Raw genomic sequence first — 9,844 nt, 5'->3', positions numbered from 1 at the left:
CTATAGCAAATGTATTATTCCAGTGATGTACAGGGCCATCACTGTGTTGAAATGTTTTGTAAAGAGCCATCTGAGTACCGAAATGCCTCTAATCACAGCCAGTAAAAAGCTCATCTTTCCCTGGTGTGTATGAGGCTTACATTTAAAAGTGATTTAGCTGCGGCCCACTAATGACGTCTGGTCCAACAGGAGTCTTTAACCATTCATTTTAACTTAAACATCCAGGCTCACTCCAAACTAAGATCTGGCGCCCGCCCCGTGCCTAGGCATGGCAGAGTTTCTGCAACACAGCAGCATTTATATTTTAACAGCCCAATATGAATTATGCACAATAAGCAGTAAGAAGGCATTTAATGATGCCACGCTGGTACAATGCATCTCAACAAACAAAGAGTGATCCCCCTGTCTTAGCTGCTGAGGTGGAGGTGCTGATTTGAACAAATCTTTGACCCCCATCCTTCTTGTTGCTTCACGTTTGCAGTAACTGCTCAGGATGAGCGAGGGAGACGGGAATGAGGGCATTACACCCTGTCAGAATATTGATCCGCCCTGACATCTAACGTAATGATTCCTTGTCAGTGAAAAAATGAGTGGACGGACTAAGTTTAGGTCGTATCGCCACTGACTTTTAATCTCGACTTCGCTGCAGTCTCCTTTTGACCTCGTCCTATATAGCGCAATGCAGTCATTGTGAGCTGTATTTTTTTTTTCTTGTGTCATCCAAAGAATCAAAGGGGAAAAAAAAAATACTCTATTTATAGTATTAGAATTTTGAAAATTTTTTTTTCTTGTGTCATCCAAAGAATTAAAGGGGGACAAAAATACTCTATTTATAGTATTACAATATTGAAAATAAAAAATTCTTGTTCAAGATATTTTTGTAAATATCAATATGAATAAATAATAAATATCTAATATACTTCCTCGAGAACCTCGAGATACGAGCATAATCCGCTCCAGGACCGAGCTCGAAACTCGAGGAGCTCATATCTCAAATCATGTTCTCCCATAAGAAATAACAGAAAAATAATTAATCTGTTCTGACCCTCTAAAAGAACGGGAAATTGCTGTGGAGACTTACACACACACACAAAAAATATATAGTATATAAAATAAAATGTTGTTTTAATTATGAGTTCTTACCTTCGAGACAGACGATACAGTAGAGGCTAATGGCGGCATGTGCAGAGGAGGGAGGGAGGAAGGGAGGGAAGAGAGTACTCGTATCTCGATGGTTTGCTCGTATCTTGAAATACTCGTATGTCGAGGTTCCACTGTACTTCTCTGCAAGAAAACAAAGGTAAATACATGGACTTATGTTACTTTATAATTCATTACGTTATGATTGTACTGGTCCAGCACACTTGACATCTAATTAGGTTGTATGTAGCTCTCTCTCACTCTCTCTCTATATATAGAAAGTTGGGAAATTTCCCCACCTTAAAGTTATATTACAAAAGCTATTTCAAGAAACGTAGGTACACTTCATTAAATTTGAATAAATGCTTTCTTTTTTCTTTTTTTTTTAAGTTTTTAAAAGATTTCTCTTTTAAATGTCTTGTATGTACAAAGGGCTAAAAGAAGATTTATCTCCACCTGTTGTAGTGGAGGCAAATACTCTTCTGTACATCAATCTAATGTCCTCCTCCAAGCTTGGCTTAACTGTCCATGAAAATGGAATGTGTGTGTTCGAAAACACTGCTCACTTTTATTTTTAGGCCTCATAAACCACACAGGGTCTGTTTGGGTTTTTCCTTTTCCAAACATTTGGTTTAAGCTCCAAAACAAAATTAAAGATTTCAAACAGAAATGAAAACTCAATGAGTACTCATAAAATATAAATAAGGCCCCAAATATTCTCAGTTATTCTGGGTATGTTGCAAAAGGTACAGTATATGGTGCGGTGCTCATCGGCAATGACTCTGTGTAAAGTAAAGTACGGAGCACGGCTTTCAGACACACACTTTCAGGTCAGGTAGGAGATCTACATCGTCACTGTGCTCAAGGTACAATATGTATGATTTTGCAGCTCTAGGGCCAAATAATCGGACAAACACTAATGTTGCTGGAGAGTGAACTTTCTCACACTTAGTGTGTGAAAGGGTGTTACAACGAAAAAAGAAAGAACTTGCAGTAATCATTTTCTGGCCCCCAGACATTGGTTGGCAAAGAAAGCATTGGACCTCAAGGGTGACTCTCTTTGTACCAACATGATAAAAAAACTCGTACACTGTATTTCTGCCTTAACAGCAGTAAAGTTAAGGTTGTAAAATATTTTAAAAGATTCCATGTTATTAATGTGCATTTACTTTGTTTTCATAAAGTATGTGCACATTTTAATAAATGCAGTGCATACACTGTACAGGGATTCCTCGATTGTGTCGGAATTCCATTTTATTCCAAAAACTGTGGGTATCATTCCAGTTCTAGGGCAAGTAAAACAAAAATATGCAAAAAAATGTATTTATATATTCTAGACAAATATTTGCTTTTTGGAATTCTGGACTGGTCAACCAGGCTCCAGTGTCTTAGTTAGGTGGTATATGTTGGTTTAAGTGGCCTTGACACATCAAGCTAACAATACTACAGAGTGATATGAAGTAGAACTGAACTTTTTTAGGATTTTTATGGGCCGTGCTTGATGCACAATGAGAACCTTCTGTTCTGCTTAGAGACTTAATCTGCCCTGAAGAATATGCAGGATCTCCTTAGAACAGTATTGTAATGAGATAGAAATACCATGGTGGATTCTCTAAATACCCCCTGGCCAGTCATCCATGTGTTTCACTTAAAGTTGAATCTACCTCCTTGGAGTTTCAACCAGCTGCACTTGAACAAATCCCTTGGCTTGATTTCCTTCAAAATTAATCTCCATCTGCTTATTCCCCTTTTAGATATTTATTCTAGTTCACTTTATTTATGAAGCACATTTGAAGCCAAAGTGTTGCACTAAGTCCACATACAAAAAAAAAAAAGAAAGAATGAAGCAACAGTTAGCATTAAATACATACGAAGCATTGAAGAGATTAAGAAACAAGAAGTCATGGAGCATGACATATAATCCACATCAAATCATTTCAAATTTTTAGTATGAATAAACGAGATAACAGGGAAGTACACAATGATGAAAGGTGAAATGAGAAGCGCTGTGAATGATACAACAAAGTTAACAAAAATCGACTTTTTTGCACATTCGATGTCTGATGGTAATTTTCAGGTATTAAATTTAGTTTGTTCAATATCTAAGTCTGAAAAAAAAGTTAGGTTTTTCTAACCTTGTCATCCTTAACACCATGAATAAAGTCTTTCATTCACATCTTCGTAATATAATTCATCTCTGTCTAGTGTGTACATGGAGTTTTTTTGGACAGCCTGACTGTAAACTACACAAATTGGTATTTCATGGGAATAGGATATGTTCTTTATAGTTGAACACTAAACTTGACTTCAACAAATTGCCTTTTGTTCTACCACTCAGACAGCACGCCATGGATACCACACTAAAGTTTAATCCCATGAAGGCTCATTACAGAAAACCGTTTTCCCAACAGAAGGTCTAAGGAGCAGAGACATATTGTACAACCACTCGATATTTAAAGGAGTATTGTCATAGTATCACTTTTCACTGCAAACCCTACATTCAGAACTTTTAATCTCTACTTTGTTCTCCTTTTTTATTCACTTGTGTTCCGTGGCTATACACTGAAGAAATCCTTTCAGTGTAATCCAGTATGTGCCTTACAGAGATATTCGTCATATTGGTAACACATTAATGATGTTTCTACACAAGGAGCACATTTTTTAACTTCAGCACTGGTCTGCACTGATTTCCTTAGCTGTTGCTTCAGGCAAAAAAAAAAAAAAAAAAAATGACATGACTATGTTGTACATCATTTATGCGCTGTCAGCATCAGGATTCAGTGGTTGCAACAGACTCGGTCAAGGGAACAAACATATTGACATGTTGCCACCTAATAAAAGATTAAGTCGCAGACATTGTTTGCTCCAATACATTCCAAATAGCAGCAAGTTATTATGGTTTTTTTTCTATATGAAGAGCATTTCAAACACACGGCGACAGCAATAACAGAGACAATTATTGAGAAATCGACAAATGCATTGGAATAACCCAAAGAGAGACCAAAGAAAAATATGATTCACACAAAAACATATTTTCAATAGACTTCACTGCGATTGTGCACAATAGGAATGAGCTTGTCACCTTCATATTGGAATATCTGGGTTTAAAGGATCAGCTGACATGGTTGTAGGAGAGTGAAGGTATAGAAAATGAACCGAGTTATCCCTATGGTCTAGTATACTGTAGTTACTGTGAGTGCAAATTGAAACCCAGGAGAAATACTTCTCTTGCTGAAGCCAAAATTAAGATCTTTTATTCACTATTTCCTCCCACGTAATCCTTTTCTAGGTTGCAGGGAGAGCTAGTGCTAATCCCAGTTATTATTGGGCAGTGGTGGACTGCTTACCAGTTCATCGTTGGGCCACATCTAGAGACAAACCACCATCATCACTCACATTCATACCTATGGTCAGTTGAGAGTTAAGAACACACACCTTGAGAAACTGTATAACAAACACCATCAGTAATCAACAAAAAAGTTAAACTGTTTGTTTTGGTTTTTTTTAGCTGTAAGACAAGTATGTTTTATTTTTTCGATAGCCCTGCCTGTCCACGACCTACCACCCTTTAGCTCAGCAAACATAACTGCATTCTGTCCCATGAGACTTTGCCATTCTTCACAGAGACTCTGTCTGTTGACCATCCACGCACAGTGATTCGCCATTCTCACTGCACGCTTTCTTTCTTTTCTGCTTTGACACTGCAGGGATTCCCCACTCCAGTGGAATCCAATTCATCATCTCATTTCAGACTTCAGACCAGCAATAGTATCGCACAAACTCTCATTGAAAGTCCAGGACTTTCCAAGAACGTCTGTCTGTGTGTCTGGCAGTAAAGCCATCACGTAATATCATTAACATTTAGGTGATAAATGAAACATAATTTATCGTAACTTTAAAGTCTGCACTGTTGTGAATTGTTGAGATGTGTATCCACGCTAAACTTTTGACAAGCATTGTTGCTGTAATGGCTGAGCTCACTTTGTTGATTCACTTTGGGTAGGACGACTCGGCCTGTCTCCAAATACCAAGTCGATCTGTTGCTACTAACAATTTTCAGTGCTCCCCTGAGGCTGTGAGCCAAGGTTATCATTTGTATCTAGTTAACCAAATATGTTTGATAAGCAATGAGCTTTTCTGAGGATAAATCCCATTGAAATTGGAGCAGGTTACATCTTAGGCTGGTCACCAGAGATTTGGTTTGCAAGCTCTCACTAGAAGACTCTCTGATCACAAGGATAACAACAGGTTGTGAGAATGTTGATGTTATTATATCTGACTGGTAGATGTTACTGATTTATTACAATTGATTTTTAGCAACAGGAGTCCACACTGTAGAGTATGAAGGCCTCAAGGCAGATTTCTTTGGCCGAGGCAACAGAAGATTACTGAAATGTGATTGGAGAACAGCCAATGTAAGCATACACTATTGAAAGGATAAGATTAACATATGTATAAGTATATGTATCTACAAATCACAAAGCAAGGGTCCAGGGTTGCCATGGCAATAGATGCGATTGAGTATTTTTGAGTTTCTATACAATTTGCTGTCCGGCTGAAATGTGAAGGTGCCTTAACTGTTTTTCTACTGTAAATGCACCTTAAACACCACATTGATCCATTACCACATGTCACTTTATACATCCATGTTAACCAGTCAGAAGGACGAGCATACTCAAGCCCATGCTGAAGCAACTGCAGTCCTGGCCTACCACTCTACAGTAATGGTTCTGGGGGCTGTACTGGTGGCTAGGCCGACCACCTCAGCTTCGAGCACTGGGTGAAACTGGACCAAGCTGGAGTATTATAAAGTCAGCACATATGGTTTTGTTCATGACATTAAGGACATGTTTTATGTACAACAGAAATCTTAAGGACATGTTTTATGTACAACAGAATTGCCAAATCAATTGCCAAAAACAACTATTGTATACTTGTGATGTAATATTTTACATTTAATCAAATTATCTCCCTTTTCCTATCAAGTCTCTCACAAAAAGGGTATTGTTGATAATGGAAGCGGAAATATTGATCACTTTCGGAGTGAAAAGTCAGTCACACATCACAAAGGACCTCTAATGTTAATTGTTTTGTTTGTGTAGCTCCAATCACAACATACCACACATCTCCCACAGAAAATTAATGACTAATGGCTAAAGGTTAATATCCACTCAGCTGAAAAATTAATCAACAATGAATTAATGAGATCATCACCTGCATTGACTGATAAAAATTAGTCCTCCAAGGGACTGTCTTGGATGTGAAGGCATCGATCTACAATATAATGCATTGGTGGCAAAGCCCTTGACCAGATGTCTAGAGTGATTGACCCACAACTGTTGGAGGTCACCGACGATAAAAACAACTGGACTGAAAGAAAACAACGTATTGCTTTTATTTTCAGGAAATCCAACATAAACAGGTATAAATAAAAAATAAATTGGGTCTCTGTCTAGAAGTCAAAAGTAATTTATTCTGGTGAAAAACACTTCCAAAAATGGTTCAATGTATCTTTCTCTCATATTAGGCCTGAGGTTTTGTTGCAGCACAGTATTTTCCATCTAAGGGCACTGATAACATTAACATACAGTATATTCTTGAGTCCAGGTAAAAGATGACTACTATAGCACTTTAAAAGCAAAAAAAAAAAAAAATAAATAATTGCAGAAAAAGTCTAGACAGATTATTTTTTCTCTCCAGGTACATTATTGTATGTGCACACTTGGAATTTAGTTAACTCTAGCTAGACATACATAACAGATACTGAGCATTTGTAGTGAAGCAAAGGGTTAGTTGGATGACGAAGTGCTCAGTTTATTGGTCCATCTACCTTCCTACTGTAACACCCATCTCATGTACCTATAGGACTGGGCCTGGGTTACTTTAGAAAAAAAATAATCAACAACTGAATATTTTAGCTAGCTATTTATCTCTGAATATGAATTACCTTGATATTATCAAAATTATTTTTATAATAGAGTATTATTTCGTCAAATATAAACAGTAATGACAATAAAACATAAAAGAAAGTCTTTTTTCATGGCAATAGATACATAATCTCTCTTTGTGTCCTTGACAATACATTTACATAAATGAGGAACCTTTTGAGAAAAGGCTCAGAGGGTGTCCAGGTAAAGCATTGGTCCTTCTTAAATTTATTGCTTTTACCAGTTAAAAAAGCAAAAACACCGTTTCTAATGTTACTATATATCTCCAATATCCAAGAATACGGACACACCAATCACCCCAACAAGCGTCAGTGCACAGACCAATTGCTTCCTGTACTATGGCGTCACAAGCGGATGTCATCGCTACTGTATGTCCAATACGTCAAAATTCGAATAAAATGAAGCAGAGAAAGAAAGAAAACCTTACGACAAACCCACACGCACTAACACATCCACAGTTGGTCCACAACAGTCTCTACAAATTAATCAAAACCCCCCGTTGCAGGCCTGAATTGTAGCATGGCTGCGTTGTGGCCTAAAACAAAATGGCCGCTTCACTTGTAAACAAGCAAACAAATAGAAATAAACAAATGCGAATCATATACTCACAACTTCCAATAGTTAGTAGATGCATTAGCGATGATTAAACCACCAACGGAGCTCACCAACAGCACACAAATCCAAACAGGCCCGTGACGACCCGCAGTCCATACATACGTAGTTCTCAGGAGTTTCGTTTCCTTCCAGAAGGCCGTCGAACTTCCCCGTCTTCCTCTCCCCATTGGTCACTGGCCCGTTCACCGTAGAATGAAAACGTTATTACATAACATTGCTTCAACATGTTACTTCTCTGCTCACTCTCTTCACTAGCGTTTCCACACGCCGCTAGCCCCCCCCAGCTCTCACCTGGAACTGCCGTGAAATTGGCCGAAAACAGCGCGTCCGCCATTGTGATCAAATTGTGATTGACAGCTCAGAAAACAAAGTGACGCGTATCTCACAAGCAGTACTTAAATCAAATTTAACTTAACTGGTCTTTTCCTTTCATATGAACTCAAATAACCTGTTACCTGTTAACTCATCACCTATTTTACCTTATTCTGTGTTTTAACCATATTTATAAATCACCATATTTCTAATATTATTATTTATATATTCATTTAAACAAAAAAAAAATCAATTGTTTTAGCAATGGCTACACTGCTCTAACCTTTGATCATGTACTGTGGGCTGTGACTAAAAGAACAAGATATTGAGTACAAGCAGCTGAAATGAATTTTCTCTGCAGCATGGCTTCTCCTCAATCTCACTACCCAGGACCCACTTAAGCAGGACTGTGACTCTTTGTATGCCATTTTTCAGCTCCTCAGGTATGCACATCTTTTTCATCACAACCTTCTACAGTTGTGATGCTCAGTCATTTTCTTTTGTCCTCCTTCTTGTGTATCTTTTCTATCCATTTCTTTTCACTGTCTTAAGGTTCTTGTGATGCTCCCTGCATAGCCCAGCAACTGATACACTGTACATTAACTACTATGTCAGGGCTGTCAAAAATAATGCTTTGATGACGTTGAATAATTCACCAAGTATAATCAAATTAACATTTTTGATGCACTTACCACACGGGATAATTCAACATCCACCATCCATCTGTTGTTCGTTGCTCCGGTACACCGTCAGTGAACACATTATTATTTACGCACACTGCAGGAGCCTAAATTATCATAACAGCCCAGCATGCCTTTGTGGAGGCTTCCACTTCATGTCAGACGCATGGCTTGAGTCATAGCAGCTTCACAGAGCTAAGTCAACGACTGGCAAGCGGACCGACACTATTGCCTATCTTAAAGGACCATAAACTAGTAAATATTGTTGTGGAAAAAGGTTTCACCAAAGTACTATACTATATTATTTATATACCATATATGTATAAATATATATAAGATTATATTATATTTTCCCTTATTACTCCGTATTAATAATCATTTGAATTAACAATAAATTAAATAAGGTGTCAAAGACATACGTGCTGCCAGTCATCTTTCTTTTGCAGCAAAACAGTGAAAAGTAAAAATAAAGATACGTTTTGATTAATCGTAATCAATCAATTAAACCTGTTAAGTTCAGATAACAAGTCTAAATTACAATGATTGACAGATATACATATACGGGTTATATATAGACTGTATATGTATAGATACTGAGGCTGTCAAAAGCTGATCTGATTAATAAGAACGGAGTGAATTTCATCAGATCAGCCTCAGCCTCACCAAGTGCATGGAAGGATGTGAGTCTACGGCTGAAAGTCTGAATGGTACAATTGTCAAAAGGATTGCAAGGGACTGACTTATTATTATTGTGTGGACAAGGGCTTAACCGAAAGTCTTGAAACTCTCGGCGTCTTCTAGTGACTGTCAAGATTGGACTGTACCTTAAAACCACAAACTCTACAAAGCAAAAATTGCATGCTTGACATTTTTGTTTCCAAGTTACGATTAAGCAACTTTTGCAAGACGTGATATGAGGAAACATCGAGTTACGAGTGCTCAACCGAGTTCCATTTTTCCAAATGACTTATATATTATACTGCAATACCCATGTTTTCCCAATAGATGGCGTAGAAAATGATAAAAGCATTTTAGCATTTTAGCCTGTATTCATGACTTTTACATGACTTTTACATGACTTTTACGAACGCTCCATCTTTCTGCTCCTGACCTGGACCCCTTTTCAATTTTAGGACAATTGTGGTCGCG

General features: G+C 37.6%; 1 protein-coding gene across 2 annotated transcripts in view; it reads right to left on the bottom strand.

Annotated features, from left to right (window-relative positions):
• Positions 1-8,143, bottom strand: part of kdm8 (lysine (K)-specific demethylase 8) — a 123,315-nt gene extending 115,172 nt beyond the window's left edge. For both annotated transcript variants that reach the window (XM_017040805.2, XM_017040809.2), the window contains exons 1-3: positions 7,995-8,143; positions 7,698-7,876; positions 1,144-1,284 (exon numbers count right to left, since the gene is read on the bottom strand). The gene's annotated coding sequence lies outside the window, so the exon portion shown is untranslated. The remainder of the gene's footprint in view (positions 1-1,143; positions 1,285-7,697; positions 7,877-7,994) is intronic.
• Positions 8,144-9,844: the final 1,701 nt, after the last annotated feature.

Source organism: Cynoglossus semilaevis, chromosome 17 (assembly GCF_000523025.1).
Source record: "Cynoglossus semilaevis isolate Cse_v1.0 chromosome 17, Cse_v1.0, whole genome shotgun sequence".
Taxonomy (NCBI): domain Eukaryota; kingdom Metazoa; phylum Chordata; class Actinopteri; order Pleuronectiformes; family Cynoglossidae; genus Cynoglossus; species Cynoglossus semilaevis.
This window is presented reverse-complemented; position numbering and strand designations above follow the sequence as displayed.